A 19,317-nucleotide genomic window follows, 5' to 3' on the forward strand; every position below is an offset into this window, starting at 1 on the left:
CACAGCACTAAAATGATGGAGAGGTCACATGATGGCACAAATATAGTGAGTACACATTCTTAAACAGACAGTGATATAAACCACAGTGTTACCGAAAATAACTCGAATTTTGTGAGTGCCGTTAATGGAAATATCAACGAACTTTCGTCTCGAAAGTCGGAGAAACTCAAAGAGTATTTCACGCCTTGCGAAATTTCCATTATTTAGAAAATGTACGAATTTGGAGGAGAATGTACCGACAGCGGGAACTACACGAGCTCCAGCACACATCGAGATGGTCCAAGAACTAATGCCACGGAAAAGCGTCAGATCACGGAAAATGGCATTCAAAATTATCAAACTCAGCAGTTTGTGGCAAGGTTAGAATTTAAAGTAACTAACCTCATGATTTTTAATTGTGATTTTTGTGTAGTGCAAATTCAGGGCTGTAAGTTTTAAAATTTTTACTAGCATACTACGAAATGCAGTAATGCAATAAGGAAGTGTGCTAATTTATTTTATGTTTGTTATTTGTGTTTAAATTGCAAGTTAGTGGTGGGATAAATAACAGACAAGACAGAAAGACTTGTAGTAAAATTAACTGAATATGAAACTTTGGTTTGAACTTTGAGACAGTAACCAGTGGAAATTTCCAACAATAAAAAAAGTGAGGAGAGCTAACAAGAACATACATATATGTATTTTCACTAAGTGTACTGAACACTATTCAGTACAAGGTAGATGTCGATAGATGACATAAGCGTGCATTCTTATTAATCAAGTACACGCTATGAACATTGAAGAAAAAGACAAATAAATAAATGTACATATTTTGAAATGAGAAATAACATGTTTGTGCTATATAAAATATAATATATGTATATAACTCATAAAGATATGATACTCTAAGAAATAAGATATTTAAAGTAAGGTTAAAATATGATAGGTAACGGGAACGATTTGTATTGAGGTTTTCATATCTTAATTTTGTTTAGAGATGTATTAATTTTGTTGTTAACTGTTAAGATAATAAATTTCCAATAGAAATCTAATCACTCACTGAGTTCCCTCAGTATTGAGGGGGCATGTAGATACATATTAAAAGATTATAAGATTTTATTAGGCGATTCTTATGATTATAATGTAAAAGTAAAATCTAAGTTGAGAAATTACAACTATGTGAAATTGTGACATGTAAGGTATGTGTTATTATTTGTTATTGTCTGTCTGTTTGTGTAACCAGTTACACATGGTTATGTTTATGTTTTGATACTCGTGAAATCCTGGCGAGACGCTAACTCGCAGGATTATGTAAATAGAAATTAAGAAAATGAATGTAAGCTTGAAATATGTAACGAAAGCATTTGTTAACATTGACACAATTCGGATATGGCATAATATTCAGATTCGCAGAGATTGATAGTTTTTGAATTCGGTTACAACCCGAACGAACAATGTAACCGTCTGCTACGAAAGTTTGACCATTAGCTGAGGAAAACAAAGTGGAATCATGAAATGACAAGTTCCATCATCTGCGGAAGAGAACAAAAACCCAGATCTGGATGGAATCATGATCACATGTCGATTAGAGGTGGATCAGAAGTACAGCATATGTAGAACAGAGGTTGGTCAGAAGTGTATCTTAGTCTTGAGTTACACGTACTACGAACAACCATCTTTTGATGGTTTCGCCTTAGTCGGCTAGCTGTAGGAAGCCGAGTTGCCGATACCAAAGTCGACCAGAGAGACAGAGAGCCTAGCGGTGGATATTCGTCGTTCCAGCCTGAAGCCTGAACACCAAGGTATGTGTACCTCAGTTATATGTGTTACTTGAGATCGAAGCTCCAGGAATTTGACGTACTGTGATCTGAACGATTACGTCGTATCCACTAAGTTCCACACACTTACACAGTTACATTTTCACTGTTCAAATACATGAACTTCTAAACGAATTAAAGTATTTTTGTAATATGCTCCATAATCCTCTCGCTAGAAATTCTACTTGCTCAAACCTATTCATTTCAGACAATGAGCAGCAGCAACTTCTTTACGTCAACAATCCCCAAATTTAATAGGCACTACGTGAGGAGGTTGTTTATATATATATATATATATATATATATACATATATATATATATATATATATATATATATATATATATATATATATATATATATATATATATATATATGCGGGCTATTCGGAGAGTAAGGTATTATATGTAACGGTCCAGGATTCTTCCTTCAATTTCAATCGATTTAAGTAGTCCTCGTCGGGAGCCATATATACAACAATAATGTATATGTGACATGTGTGAATTAATTTTATTTCTAATTGTAGCTATTTTGGGCAACGGCGCATAAACGTGCACAATATATTATGAAGAAAAAAAAGGAAAATGTAGAATTGATGTTGAGTTTGATTGATGTTCATGTAAAAGTAGTTTCTGTAACTAGAGATAGTTACTTGTTTCGTTTTGCCATGACAACAGAAAGATTATTTATGAAATTTTTGAAAATAAAAATTAGTTGTGCTATGTATTTGATATGGCTAATTTTCAAGGTATGAAAGTAGTAGAATTTGCAATTAAATGTAAAAATTAAAGTTTTGAATCATGTTGACTTATCTAGTGATTCGAATTGTGGGCAATATATGTAAAATAAAAATATAACGTTACAACAAAACATACTACTTAACAATGATTTATTTGGTGACTTACGTATTGGAAACCGCCTTCGGTATTCTTGATTAGCCATGCGACTAATTCCATTACAAAACCATACACAAGTACAATGTCTGCATACTCCTCAATTATGTACTGTATTTATGCGCCGTTTGCCTCGGTGACAGTATGTGAAATGTATCGGAATGAATACACATAAGGATAGTTCACAACGGTGCCCGAGCTCCAAAAACACTCTCTTACAACAGTGGAGGCGTAACTGTGTCGCATGTGCTACCATCAGTTGGCAAATTTGAAGTCATCATGAAACATTCCTAATTGCGAATTATTCTAACGTTTATTAACCTGAAAACTTAATGTTTTACATACTAGCTACTAAATACTTTCTACCTACCTCAATTTCTTGTTTTACTTTAATAAATGAGATACATTGATGTTGGTGGCAGTATGTTATTTTTCTTCCTATTTCAGTTGTTATTGAAAATCGTACCCATGTTTTTATGGTTGTTCTCTTGTTTGATTTACCACTATCACTATTCGTCAAAGCATTGCCACTTTTTACCTGGACACCCACCACATAATAATTATAACATTAGAGTTTGCTATGTGTAGCATATTAAAAGCTTTTAGGAAAGATCGGTTTAACACCCTAACAATCTTAAGTCTTTCTTCTTGATAAGATTCACTCAGTGTGTTACATTGTCTCATTCTCACATGTTATTCTTCCCTAATACTTTTGTTGGGTATTACGACCGTCTCTACCATATGAACATCAGGCAGAAGGTTTTGAAGGGAAGCAAAATCTATCAAAACTATGGTATTTAAAGTAAATATTTCCTGATAGAACAGATTTCTTGATGATGACAGTTAAACTTACTAAGCTGGCCTTCTATTTAAACACTACATTTATAAACCATGATTATGTTACATTATATTAAGGTCATATGGACAACGCTAAAGCAAATGGTCTAATGAAATGTGTGTGAATTACTGATTGTTGTGTAATACAATAACTCAACGAACAAACAGTAGCGAACAACTGTTCCCTTGGGTTACTTATCACTATACACCGCATGTTAGGCAAAATGTGTATTCTTTAATATTAAATATATGATCAAAAATAACTTTTTAAAGTTTTCATGGCGGGGGCATAGTTTCAACTCAAGTCAGGTTTTAGCCTATTTTGCCTATTTCGATCTTTACTGCTTAAATAGTTGCTTTAGTGTCCAATATTACGTATTCTATGATATTTTTTTTTTCAAAATAAGATTTTATTGGAAAAAATATATAAGTAAGTATTTCAAGAATGGATTCTGTCTCCTCCGAGAAATATAAGGGCTGTTTGAGGAGATAAGAGGCTGCTAAATTTGGACTACTCTATTTACTGTTAAAGTTTATAAAATTTGGACTCTTATGTGTAGTGATGAAGTGCTGTATAGAATGTATCTACAAAATATACATGGAATATATGTCATGTTTCTTTTTACATAAGTAGTAAAACAAGATATTAAGATACAGGTATGTTTCTATACTATTTGAACATTGTATAAAACTTGAGTTACTTTTCAACTGGATTGGATATTTATCTTCATTTATTTTGAGTTCCATTTCAGTGGGAATTTTCAAAATCTTAATTGTCTATTTTCTTGTCTATTTTCCAGATTTTCTTTTCCTAGCATCGGGTCTTTCCTTATCACACTTTTGATACGAAATCTTCTCTTGTTTTTGTCACAAACATATTCCTTATCATTGAAGGTGAAAACAAGTTCTTCCTTGCAATTTTAACAGATATAAAAGCAAATCAGGAAATATGATAAATGAGCTGCTTTGACTGTAATAGTAAACTGATATATAAATATTGAAGCACGATATTGCATTCTATAAAAAGGATTATCCTATTTCATCTAAAAATACATATGTTTTTTTTTCTTTCACGAGCATAATAGTTTTAAAGATAAGAAACAGACACAAATAAGTTATATTTGTATTGTTTAGGCGTTTCTGAGTGCAATTGTCTTACATTCCCCTTCGTTGTTCAAAATGGAGTACAATCCGCGGCTTAGAAATTGTTACAAAAGTTCTAAGTCCAAATTAATATCAAACTCTTCCCCGTTTTCTTATGCAATCCAGAAATACATGTCTCGATCGATTAGTTATTTCTTGTTTCAATCCAACTCACTCCTCCTCCACCTCTCCTCGTCTAATGCAGCGTGTATGACGTAATACACTCTTTCCATTCAGACGAAGAAACAGAAACGAGGTTTACAAGTTTTATAGCTTTAAACTAGTCTCTTCCATTGGTTTGATCTGAAATGCCTTTCTAGAGCCTGAAAAAAGTCACAAAATGTTCCCATAACTGCATGAACGTCTTTATTTCCATTCGTTTCTTTCTTCTAAGACTGAAAGTTAGGAAGTTCTTTGTGAAATTTATGAAAATTGTCAATCACGGTCGTAGTTTTTGTGCTTTTCAAAGTCTGTAATGCGAGCACAAAGCTCTGAAAACTACTAAAAGAAATTAAAGTTAATGAATGAATAATTTCATTTCTTGTAAGTAATTTCAAGCAAATGTTTCAGGGGCGTCACTTTGGTAGGACACGAGAGTATAATTCTCAGTCTCTTGACCTTGACAAATACATATTGTTAATCAAATGTATAGTAATTAGAGATGCAAGGGCTCGGAAAAATCTGTTTTTCGGAAAAGAAGTCGGTTTTTTCTGCTTCGCTTTTTTGCTTGGGAATTTTTTTTGCTTTTTTGAAAATTTTGCTATAAACTGGTAAAGCAGACTTTGTTTCGCTTCTCTACAACAACAACAACAACTCATTAGTGATTAGTGAGATCAACAACAAATTAGTGATTCATGCAGATAATAATATGAAACCTCGAAAATAAACCATGAATTTCAAAAAGATTTTTTAAAATTCATAACAAACTTACACTATGAATTCCAAAGTATTAACCAATATATGTAATAATATTTTAACTTCTTATATGCAATAAGTACTTTTTAAAATGATACACAAATAACTAGCAAAATTGTATGTAGAATTTGTACTTCAAAACATTACACACACCCACTTTTTGAAGCAAAATAAAGAAAAAAACATGAGAGAAATCTGCACATCAAGTGCTTTGTTTCGGGTAGTTCTCTACATTCTTGAAATTTTTCAGTTAAGTTTTAACTTTCATATACATTGTATCAATATTTCGAAAAAAAATTTCATTGATTGATCACATGCGTAATAATCTGTTACCACGTATCAGGTGCTTCGGATCTGCAAAATCGGTAAAGCTTCAAAATCGGTAATGCACTCACTGTTCCCTAAGCTTGTTGAGAATCGGGTAAGTATTGTAAAGGAATCAATGTGTCTTTGCTTCGATTTACAAAGACTGTTATTAATAATGCATTAAGTTATGCAAACAATAATGTTGAAAACAGGTTTCTATTAATTTTATTTATATTTATAAAGTTTCTGTGTAAAGTGCTTGCGTCCTGAACTGTCAACAGTCAACTGGTTGTTGTTTTGCTACATCAGCAATTTATAAATGTTATGTATTTATTGTAATAAAGTTACAAAAAACACCTTCCTGACTCCTCCCAACACCTACAACCACACCTCCTATAACGTCTGGGACTCGCTTTCGATATCAACCAAAATAGTCACCGAGCCTGTGGGCCCTCCTTAATTAGCCCCGGTTACTTCCGTCTAAGGGGGTAGCGATACAGATTTGTAGCCGGGAGTAACGGTTCAGAGTGAAAGCTAATTTCGGACTCCTTCTACAAACTGGCAGATGCCCGCAGTATTTTGCCAGTAGTCCAGGCCCTGATCCATAAAGGTTGAGCGAAACACCAGGAGACCAGAGAGGAACCAACGCACGCCCGGACGTCATAATAAAGGTACACCTTTCCTAACTGATAATCCTATCCCAAACCCTGTCTCTCTTCTTTTCATAAAAATTCTCAGTAAATTAATCTAATATCCCGAATAATCTTTTTCTTCAAAAAACAGCCATCCAAATCCAGTGCCTGTAAACTGAGCTAAATTCCCCACTTTAGTTCTTCTGACGGCTTGTGTGTAGGTGAAGTTTCCTTTCATTTTTCCTCCCCCACACACTCTTTATAGTATCGAATTTTCTTTTCATTGATCATATACGTAATAGACGGTTCATCTGAGCGTATGGTTTCCTAGGCTGTAGAAAATATAACCACCATCATGGTTTACCCAGTCCTGAAGGTTTCTGAATTTTTAACAAGAAAATTCAACATATCGTCACGAAACTTTTCCAGAGACCTTATGAAAGGCTTGCAGGTACATGAATAAATGTAGAGAAATCTAAATACAAGGAAGATCAGAAGAATCGTAATACAGCAAATTATGAATGCGCTAAAGTATCAATTAATACTTTCGACACAGTGGATATTTTCAAATATCTTGGATCAGTATTACCACACCGAAATCATACCCACAAAAAAGTTAAATGTCGACTGAAATCAGGAAATTCTTGTTATTATTCAGTTCAAAATATTTTGTCGTCGAGAATTCTGTCAAGGAATTTAAAACTTAAAATATATAAAAATGATAATCATGCCTGTTATGCTTTATGGTTGTGAAACATGGTCGCTTACGATCAGAGAAGAACGCAGACTGAAATTATTTGAGAATAAAATTCTGAGACGAATATTTCCCAACAGAAACGGGAATGGGGAATGGCGGAAACTTCATAAGGAGGAACTACATAATTTATACGGTTTACCAAACATCGTTAGAGTCATCAAGTGTAGGGGGCTCAGGTGGGCAGGTTATGTAGCCAGGATGGAAGAAAATTGGAACGCTTTCAAAGTTTTAACTGGAAATCCAATCGGGAAACGTCCATTAGGAAAAAATAGGCCCAGATGGGAGGACAATATTAAGATGGATCCAAAAGAAATAGGAATACAGAGTAGAAACTGGATTAAATTTGATAGGTACAGAAGTCAGTGTAGAGCTTTTGTGGTCATAGAGAAAAAAACAGAGGGAGAGAGAGAATACATTTAAGTTAAGGACGACTACACAACAAACATGAGTGAGTGGTTAGCTTTCGCACTTCTATCGTGAAGTTCGGGATTCAACCCCGCATTCGACCATTTTGACAAAAGTTTCTCTTATATTCCATCTGTGAATGTAGAGATAGTGCGTGCATTGTGAGTCCTGGCCGACTTCCTTTCTAATCGTTTTTAAATCTTTGTTATTACTAATTACAAGCAGTGATGGATTTGCAAAGAGGGTTAGAGTGGTAATGTCTTTCGGATTGAAGCCTCTATCCCAAAATTACGGAATTTCTAAAACAAACTAAATATTAGTTTTGCCTTACTCATAAACTTCAAGCTGTCCTTAAATAAAAAAAATAGAATTTTTGGAAAAACTAACCATTAATAAGAAAAGCCCATCCCAAAAAATTTTTCTAATTCCACCACTGATTAACAGTATAATCTGGTTTTCAAAGTTGTATCTGCAAGATTGTAGATGAATATACAAACGAAACGAAATATTTGTTACGCCTGTACTCATAAACTTAAGCTCCTCTTAAATAAAAGTTAGGAATTTTTAGAAAAAACAAACATTATTCAGAAAAGACCCTCCCAAGCATTTTTCTAAATCCCATACTGATTATTTCTATCAAATGGTGTTCAAGGTGGTGTCCGAAAGATTATTGTTGAATCATTGCATAGCTACAGTATAACGCAAATGTGAAAGTACGCTCTGACAGATATATTGAAAAACGTACGTTCTGATGGATATATTAAAAAACATGAGTTTAATTATGTGCTAGCTTTAAGAAGTGAAACACGGATGACTAAAAAGAAATGATCTAGAGAAGAAAAAATGTCGATAATTCAGAAGTTAAAATAAAGTTATATAGCTTCTAAAATTGCCCTCAAATACTATGTAGTTTATGTTTAATTCATAAACCATGTGCTCCATCCATCATGATGGTGAATTCCAGAGCGAAATATGGCATTCAGGTTATGGAATCTTATTTACCTTCAGTTTATACTATAAGAAAGCTATTTAAACAGAAAAAATATTAAAATGAAAAAAGCCAAAATTTCCTAAATTCTCTTTTTTTCCGAAAAAGGCGGCTTTTTATGTGCAAAACCATTGATTCAAAAAAGCCGGTTTTTTGCATCTCTAATAGTAATACAATGATTTTAAAAAAATGAAACTCCCGTATCGGCGGAGAATCCCCACTTCCCCCCACCTCCTATAAAGTAAACAAGAAACCTATAAAGTAAAAATTGGAACATTACTAGAGAGCTTACATATGGTTTCAAGAGTCGAAGATTTGATCCCAAGTCATATCAGTTCATAACGGACGACATTGAGAGAGAGAGAGAGATTGAAATATGGAGACAGAGAGGGATGGATTACATATGAAAGTTTAGAATTGGTTAAAAAATTATCGGACCGCATCCATATTATGACGAAAATTTTTTTTTTTTTGAAACCGTTTAAAAAAAGGTTCCGAACTGGGAGGATCACATTAGGCAGTTGTCGAATTAAGTTAGAGAACTATTTTTAGAACATCAGACGATTGTGAAGGGAGAGAAAAATCTTAAAATCTTTAGAATTAAGAATTTAAATAAAAATCATGAGCTTCCGAGACAGGTTTCTAACCACGAAACATTTAACTATCAAACCCTGACTTTATCCATTCATCCACGGAGACCTCCACTCAGTATTTCATATACCTTAGTCACAGGTTGCATAACAAACTTCATTTTGTTCAGGAACGCGTTTTAAGGCAATAAAAGTTTGTTACTACTATGTTGAGTTGATGATGTAATGCCAAATATTCAGACATAATTCACCTTGCGCGATGCTCTAGTGGAAAATGAAAAAAAAATCTTCGCAAACATGTTAGTTTTGAAAAGTAAAAGTTAAAAAAAACAATTTAAATGCGCATGAGTATGTTTCTTGAGTGCAAAGATATAACTTTAAAATGTAGCGTGTCTGCAGCGGTGTTAGTTAGGGGTACGACTAGTGTAAAGGACTCCTACGTGGATGGCCATAGGTTCGAACCCCGCCCGTTGTTGATTTTTCTTTTAGCTATGCTCTAACTGTGCATTCCAGAAGTTATCTAATGATTTTAATGTAGTTACTGCTAGTTTGAATCGGAATTATTTTCAAATATGTGATTTATTATTACACGCTTTTCTTTAACATGCGATGTTTCAACTTTGATATGAAATCTAACAACCTTACTTTAATGCAATTCTCTACGTTATGTTATGATGAGTTTTTGCACAACGGTGACAATCAAACAGTAATATTCAATTGTTACAGTAATATATATATATATATATATATATAGATAGATAGATATATGGATATATAGATATAGATATATAGATAGATAGATAGATATAGATATAGAAGTATATATATATATATATATATATATATATATATATATATATATATATATATATCAGGGCCGGATGAAAAGGGGCTTACGGGGCTATAGCGTCTGGCATCGAAATGGACAGGTCCCTCTACTCTGATCAAAATCTGTAGCTCCTTCGTGAATAAGCGGTTAGTATACGCTCCTTTGGCGCGGGAGACCCGGGTTCGATTCCCGGCGGGAGCTCATGTGGTTCGGATTCCACGTTAATCAGTAGGTACACGTCTCATATAGCCTCGCTGCTGAACGGGACGTAAAACCCAAAAAATAAAATAAAAATAATCTGATCAAAATCTAAACTTGTTATCTAAAAAGAATAATGAAGAAACAATCATCATCATAAAATAAAATATGACCAAGAATATGAAACATATTTCCTTAACTTTCCTACTGTAATTTCACAGAAATGTATTAGGTGAAATCAGCAGAGGTCACATAATATTTCAAGCCCCGGTCCTCCAGTTGAAATAATCCAGCCCTGGTAAGATACTCAAACCATTCTTCGGAGGGGAGGAGACAGCGTGTAAAAGTAAATGTCTAGTTGAATGCAAAAGATATTGATATCGATTTAGCAGTTTTCGGGTTCGAAGAGATGAAAAGTGGCACTAAAGATAAGCACTTCTCACTTCCTTTTAGCAACGCGCAAATGGAAAGTAGTTTTAAAATTATATTTTTTTTTCTTTCAAGTATGATTGTTTAAGAACTTGTCTTTCAAATTTATGTTTTAATTATTTTCTACTTTTAGTTATAATTATATATATTTGCTATTTATATTTTATTCTATGCTAAACATTTATTATTTAGATTTTAAGTCTTACACATTTGAAAAGAAGCATATAACAATTTAGAGCAACAGGGACAAGCATGATGACCTTCGCGATCCAGAACCACCCGCTCTCCTCCCCGAAATCACTACTTTTTTGTAGATTTTAGGTGATTTTATAGATGGCGTCAGTCAGTTTAGTATAGTATGTCCTTATATTGATTTTTAAACCGCTCAAAAAGCTTTTGATCCCTGAAATTAGTTCTTGCCTATGCCCTGGCAAAGCAGTGATTGTGATGAGTTGAATTAATTTTGCAAAAGTTGATACGAAATTTGAAACGTTCTAAATTAAAGAGAAAAATGTAATAATATTGTCTTATATTTGAAACTAATTTCGGCTAGATTTAATTCACAAGCTACTTTTATATTTATATCAAAGTTGAAGGTCTGGAATGCACAAATTAAGTGAAGATTAAAGAAAAAAGTAACAAGAACGCAGAGATTTGAAAGCATGACCACAAACCTATTAATTCCGTTAACTAGCCCTTCATCTAATAAACTATAACTTTTCGGAATTTATTAATTTGCATCGAAGTGACACAATCATGTGTATGTGCAATCAGTATGTTTTTTGGGGGACATTCCCTTCCACCGGAGCTCTGAGAGAGCCCTCTGAAGGAGACCAAATAATACGTCTATAATATAATGATAAATAGAATATACCAGCAGTTCCGTGCTCCACGGAACATTTTTTGTGTGAATGAACTGTTTGTGTAATAACTGTTTTCCTCTTTATTTCTTCCAAAATGCAATATTTACGACTCTGTGTGTCATTTTCCACAAATCATTCTCCAAAAGGATGATTTATGTCTGGGTACATTGTCTCCTTTATGAGACACATCTAGGAAATACAACTCAATTCGCACAGCACTAAAAAAGTACCTTACTCAGGAGCGTCATTTCAGATTTTGCTTGGGGGGGCAAGACCCCTCGATATAAGTAAAATTTCGCACTTTTCACTGAATTTATAGTATTTTATTGATAACATCTGTACAAATCCCACACGCCGGGGGAGGGCAATTGCCCCTCCGTTCCCCCCTAAAATCACGCCCCATACTGCCTTACAAAAGTTTTCATAAAAAGGGAAAACTGAATCATGCACCCTGAATTGTGGCGGAACTAACGGACACGCGGTGCAGGAGGCTGACCGCAAAAGGACATTTATGTTTCGTAATTCCGGACATTTATGTTTCCAGGTTTTCATATAATTTCACACTTTTTCCTCAATTTATAAAATGCACACTACTTTAGCCTTAAATGAAAAAGGGTGTAACGGACTATAGACTGTGAAGTCTACTCAAATTATTTATCACCTCTTTGCTCCAACAACATTAAGTTTTTGAACAATAATGAAGGAAAAGATTGCATGAAATTTCAACTTAGAATGAATTAGCTCAAGTTTTAATGTTAGATAACTGTTATTGCTACTAGCGCTGCGAATTTGTTTACATCTTTACACTGTTATAAGTATATCTCACTTTTCTGTTACGAGAGCAATACCTAATCGAGCATTCGAGTTCAATATAAGGACATACTGTACTAAAATGTCGAACATCATCTCTAAAATTAGGTAAAATGTACACAAAGTAAATGGTTTCGGGCAGAACGAGGAGTTCTGGTCTGCCAAGGCCTAAATCATGTGTATATTTCTGCTGCTCTGAATTGTCTTAACCTTCTCTTCAAATATATAACTTGAAATATAAATAATAAATGTATAACATACAATATAATATAAAGAGAAAATATATGTACTTATAAATAAGAAGTCGAAAATAATTAAAACAAAGTTGAAAGACAACTTTTTAACCAGTCATATTTGAAAGGAAAAATACCGTTAAAACCACTTTCCATTTATACCTGGCTGAAAAGAAGTGAGGAATTTTAATCTAGAGTGCCACTTTTCATCTTTTCACAACGAAAACTATGAATTTGACACCAATATATTTGACATTCAATTACTTTTATATGTCACCGTCGTATACATAATTCATCTGAAATTTTATCCATTTGTCCACTTAGCTTCGAACATTCCCCTGTAGTTTTTTTGTGAGTGAAACTTCCATACACAGACAAACGGAAGCATAGATAGATAGATAGATAGATAGATAGATAGATAGATAGATAGATAAATAGATGGATATATTACAGTGACAATGGAATATTATATTACCTCTCGACTGTCGTTGTGCTAAAAGTCCTCATGATATAAAATGGAGAAATGCATTAAAGAACCAAAATTGAAACATTGAAAGTTAAAGAAAAGCGTGTAATAACATATCACGTATTTGAAAATAATTCCGGTTCAAACTACCTGCAACTCCATTAGGATCAAAATTGTAGTTCTGGAAAGCATAGCTTAACAAACAACAACGGGCGGGATTCGAACCTAGAACCAACCGTGTAGGAGTCCTTTACTCTAACCGTTCACCTAACAAGCACAACTGCAAACAACCTATGTTTTAAAATTATACGTTTGCACCCATGTGGCACTCTTGCGCATTTTTTTTTTCAATTTTTACTTTTCCAAACTAAAATGTTTGAGATTTTTTTTATTTTTCACTAGAGCTTCGCACGAGATGAATTATATCCGAATATTTTCCATTACTTCATCACCTCAACTAATATAGTAGTAACAAACTTTTATTGCCTTAAAACGTGTTTCTGAACACGATGAAGTTTGTTATGTAACCTGTAACTAAGCTACATGAAATACTGAGTAGACGTCTCCGTGACTGAATGGATAAAGTTAGGGTTTGATAGTTAAAAGGTTCGTAGTTAGAAACCTGTCTCGGAAGCTCAAGATTTTTTTAAAAAAAATTTAATTCTGCAGATCTTAAGACCTTTCTCTCCCTTCACAATCATCTGACGCTCTAAAATGAGTTCTCCAACTTAATGCGACAACTGCATAATGTGATCCTCTCAGTTCGAAACCTTTCTTTAATCTGTTTCACAAATTCAAAATTTTCGTCATAATGTGGATGCTGTCCGTTAATGTTTTCAACAATTCTATACTTTCATATGCAATTCATCCCTCTTTGTCTCCATGTTTCAATCTATTTGTCTCTCTCCCTCTAAATGTCGTCCGGTATGAGCTCATATGACTTGCTTTCAAACTTTCGACTCTTGAAACCAAATGTAAGCTCTCTTGCAATGTGCTATAGTAACTTTATAACTTTGTTGCTGAAAGCAATGCCATTGTAGATTTTTTTCGGGGGTTGGATTCTCCCCGATATTAGCTTTTCACTTTTTTATTACTATATTACTTTACATTTGATCAAACAATATGTATTTATGAAGATCATGGGAAGGGGAATTACAGCCTCTTGCCCTGCCCAAATGACGCCCATGGAACATTAGCTTGCAATTACTGCAAAGAAATGGAGTTAAGCATTTAACAACAGTTGTTTCTGTCAGTAGATATCTTAGAACGCTGTGTCTGTATTACAGACTTTAGGAAGCTCCAAACCTACTGTCGTTATTGGCAGTTTCCATGGATTTCTTAGGGAGCATCTTACTAGCTTGCAGTCTTCGAAGAAGGCAGACAATGAAAACAAAGATGTTTATGAAGCTATGGGACATTGTACGACTATTTTATTTGTCTCCTAATGATATTTCACAACAAACGCATAAAAAAGACAGTTTTACAGCTATAATGTTTAAACTTGATTCCTGTTGTTCTTTTTTTATCTGAATGGAAAAAGTGTACTACGTCTCATACACTGCTTTAGACAAGGAAAGGTGCAGGAGGGAGGGAGTTGGATTGAAAACAAGAAATAACTAATCGATCGAGACATGTATTTCTGGATTGCATAAGGAAACGGGGCAAGGGTTTGTTATTAATATGGTTTAGAGTTTTAGTACCAATTTCTGAGGCGCGGACCGTACCACAGTTAAAATCATGTTTTTCAAGATTTGTTCTTTAAGATAAGGGGAGATAAGGGGAGAAACATCATCCCATTGTTTGGAGTGGCAAATTGCTTATGATCTACCATGGGTGAACATAAAAGACAAGATATATTCTGTTTGCTGAAACGTATATCTACTTGTAAAGAACTGAATAGCTAAACTTAATACTAATGTTTGTGCACTCAACAAGATTTACGTAATCCATTGAATATTTCGGCAACTACTCATCCGCAATTGATGAAACCAACTTTAAAATATTTCTTAAGTCCTACTGAATTGATTTACAACATAAATTTCTCTTTCACAAGTAAACCTTACGTTTGGGTGAATCGAATTGCTGACTGAGACACATATGAGAAAGTAGTACTAAATGTGGTCAGTGAAGTTGTAGGTGCGAAACTCCAGGCGTTTAGGAGATACAACTACCAAAACATCATATGGAAGTACAGAATAGTCTTTATACAGTTGGAGGTAAAAGCTCTGTAAAACCTCTTGTAACGACAAAAGGTGACTAACAAATATATGGGTACATATTAAGACCAGGGGGAAGTCACATAGTAAGGGTATACCTGACTCCAGCCATCTTCAAATCCGCCAATTTGAATTAACATTACATTTTTTTTAAAAAATAGCAATAAGGTCATGTGATACATGATTTATGGCGCAAATTTGATCAGAAGAACAATGGTGACGTTAATTTTGATTTACGTGCAATTGGTAAAATGTTACACGGAAATTAATTATTGTTGCAGCATATGTATTAGTCCTTTACCCCACCTTCTAAATTTTGGGTTAATGATAATAATTAAATAAAAAGCAGGTGGATAAATATTAGGCCTATGGTAAGAGTTGCCGCTTCTGCGATGTGTATCTCCTTTTCTCCACGCACACTAGTTTTTGGTTTCGTGTTAAGCAAATCGTCAAAGAAATCTTTCCATCTATTTAATATACTATCCGTGTCAGTGAGAACTGTACCATCAGATTTCTTTAATATATAAGCACGAGGTTGATAGCCTTTCTTAAATTCGTTGTATTGTCTCGGATGTTTTTATTATTACTATTATCTTCAAGTTCCTTAATTTTAGCTTTCAGAAAATCGCTTTCCATCTTCTAAAAGTTTTGGAAGTTTCCAGCCTGATATCTCCGAAATTGTGTGCAGTTATTTCATTCGGACATTGTAGCAAGAGTAATTTGGCCTGTTTTCTCTTCTCTACTAGTTTACTGCATCTCTGCTCTGCTAGTTCGTACGTATTTCCGCGTGTCCCAATTCTTCTTTTGCTGAAAATTTAATGCTATCTCTAATTTCAATCCAGGCATCCTCAACACTAGTGCACTCCGAATATTCTAAAGCCGAGAATCTATTCGAAACTTCAATCTGGTATTTCTCTCTTATCTGGCTCTCTTTTAATTTCTTTAAATTGAATCTCTCCGTTTTCGGACAATGAATATTACCTTTATTCAACGATAACCCCTCTCGTATTATCGCTGCTACCAGGTAGTGGTCGGTGCCAAAATCAGTCCCTGTAAACGCCCGGACATCAATTATGCTAGATTGCCTTCTTCTATCTACTAAAACGTCATCAATTTGATTATGTGTTTTCCCGTTTGGTGATGTCCAAGTGTATTTATGAACGTCGCGATGTGGGAATTTTGTACTCTTCACGATTAGGTTTTGGTTGTTGCTAAGTTTACGAGTCTCATACCGTTGTCATTACTTTCCTTATGCAGACTTTCGTTCCCTATAATCGGTTTGAAAATACCCTCTCGTCTTACCTTCGCATTGAAATCCCCTAATAGAATTTTCATATGGTATCGCGGGAGTTGGTCAAATATCCGTTCCAATTCTTCATAGAAACTGTCTTTTATATCGTCATCCTTATCTTCAGTTGGGGCATGCACATTTAAAACAATAATATCACACCACCGTCCTTTAAGAGTAATAAAAGAAAGTCTGTCAGTAACAAATTAGACCCGTTTAATTGCTAGTAATATACGTTTATGAACGAAAAACTGTCCCTAAATGGTGATTTTTATTTCCTTCCCCGTAAAAGAACGTAAAATTTCCTGAATTCACAGATCCATTTCATTCCCAACTAACTTCCTGAACTCCTACTACGTCCATCCTGTATTTGTCTAACTTACTCGTTACGGATTTTAAAGCACCTGCCCTATAAAGACTTCTAATATTCCATGTTCCAAACTCATGTCCATTTTCTTTTGCTGAGGTCGTGTTAAGTTATCAGTCCTTGTCCGAGGCTTTTATGAATATTTCTGAACAAGTCCTTTTCTTTACAGGATGAGATTGTTAGCCCTACCCAAACCCCGAAGCTGGAGAACCACTCCTAGTCGTCTCTCCGCGACTGCTTATTCAGTATATTCGCAGCTAACCTCTATATCTAGAGGTCTTCTCCTCGATCCGCAACCTCGGGACGCGCCATGCCGTGTTGACAGTAACCCACGTTACACGGTTAGTACAGAATACTTAGCTAAAAAGGGTATTCACAATTTTGAAGATATTTTGAGAAGACTATCACAAGAAACTTGACACAGTTGTAGAATAAAATTAATATAATTTTCAAATTAAACACTAAGAACTTACCTTGCAACACCTGTTATATTTGTTGACACATTTCCTGTGGCCAGTGTTACATTTAACGATATATTCAAGAATATTATTGTCCATTCATGTTGAAACTAAGAAATCTCACTCAGCAAAATGGAGAAACACAGTTGTTTTCTGGTAATAGTTTATTATACATAATTTGCAATGTTATTACTCAAAGTTGTTCTTATCGGGAAAAAATGTATATATGTATTAGACTGACTTATGCAAATATTTTAACGTACAATTTGTGAGACTGAGAATGTATGCTTATGGTCTAATTACAAAATATATTTGTACTTTTTTCTGAATATAAACAAAAATGTCCAATTAGGATAACTATTCTGCAATGTGCCGGTTATTCTGAAACAACATCATAGTACGCATAACATTTTCAAATGGTAATATTATGATAATACATTCAATACATGTTCGTTTCATCACTAACACTGAGACAATAGCTCATTATGATTTCCTTTTATTGACTATTCTTCAAAACAACGCTAATATCCTGCATGACTTGTTTAAATCAGTCATTACGATAATGATCATTTAGACTTAAACGGCTTGTTACAGAAATAATATACGTATATAACATGCAAAATATAACGAGGTAATCAATACAACGCTTTTATGAGAATATACATAAATAAAGGAGGGTGTTTCCTTCTTTCTACAGACGCCTTTGGTTCTTTTTGCTCCTATTTTATAATCTATCATATATATAATTCAAACCTATATTTTTGCTAAATTATTAGCGTACACCTTTATAATACTTAAGGTTCAAAGGTTTGATTGTAGGAGGAAGCTCATATGGTTTGGGTTATCTGTTAAGCTGTTAATTACAGATCTATGCAGGGTGTTTCAAATCAACACCGACAACTCTTGGAAAATGATTACTGACATCAAGATAAGACAAGAATTATAGAACAACCTGTGTGCACAAATGGAGTTATATACTGCCGAAAATATGAAGAAATGGAATTCAAGGGTCTATAGTTCCAAAACTATGGGACATACCATATTGGGACAAGACTTCATTTAAGAACTAATGCGTGTGTTTTCTAAAATTACATGCTTCGGAATCCAGAGGTTCTCACGCAGCAATAGAGGAAGTTTGGCTGTGAGCATATAATTTTAAATGAGCATATAATTTTAAGTACTCACCCACTAGCACTGTAAAAATTGCTGCGGAAGTACCGCAGAATTCTGAATCTTGACCATTGATATAGGAGACATACTATCTCCTAAATGAAACAATTACCTGAATAATTTAGATCCTATAGCCCCATAGTTGAGCTACGACAATTAAAGAACATACATTTTATTTTTGTATTCGGTCCTCTATAACTCTGAAAGGAAGCATTTGTACTCCCAGGTTGGTCTATATATTTTGTCTTATCTTGTTTTGAGGAATCATCTCCCAAACATTTTTTATGTTTAGAAACACTATGTATATATACACTATATATATATGTTTAGAAACACTATATATATATATATATATATATATATATATATATATATATATATATATATATATATATATATATATATATATACCGGCAAAAAGTTTAGGAGCAAGAGTATGTGATAAATATTGTTGTAAAAACGTCATTATTTATTAAACTGAAACAATGTACAATTTCTGGGCCTTATATATTACAATACATAAAGAGGAAAACAACAGAAGGAAGGTATATAATGACACAACTAACAGAAGAAAACATTAGATTGCCGTTTCATCGATATGTCCTAAATTAGCTTTGATGACAGTTTGGCACAATCTCGGCATTCTCCGGATCAGGTTTCGCAAAGTTTCTTCGGAAATACCTTACCAGGCATCCAACACGGCTTGATACAGTTGTTTTACTCTTGTTG

The sequence above is a fragment of the Thermobia domestica genome, chromosome 1, assembly GCF_964235325.1.
Source record: "Thermobia domestica chromosome 1, izTheDome1.hap1.1, whole genome shotgun sequence".
Lineage (NCBI taxonomy): Eukaryota > Metazoa > Arthropoda > Insecta > Zygentoma > Lepismatidae > Thermobia > Thermobia domestica.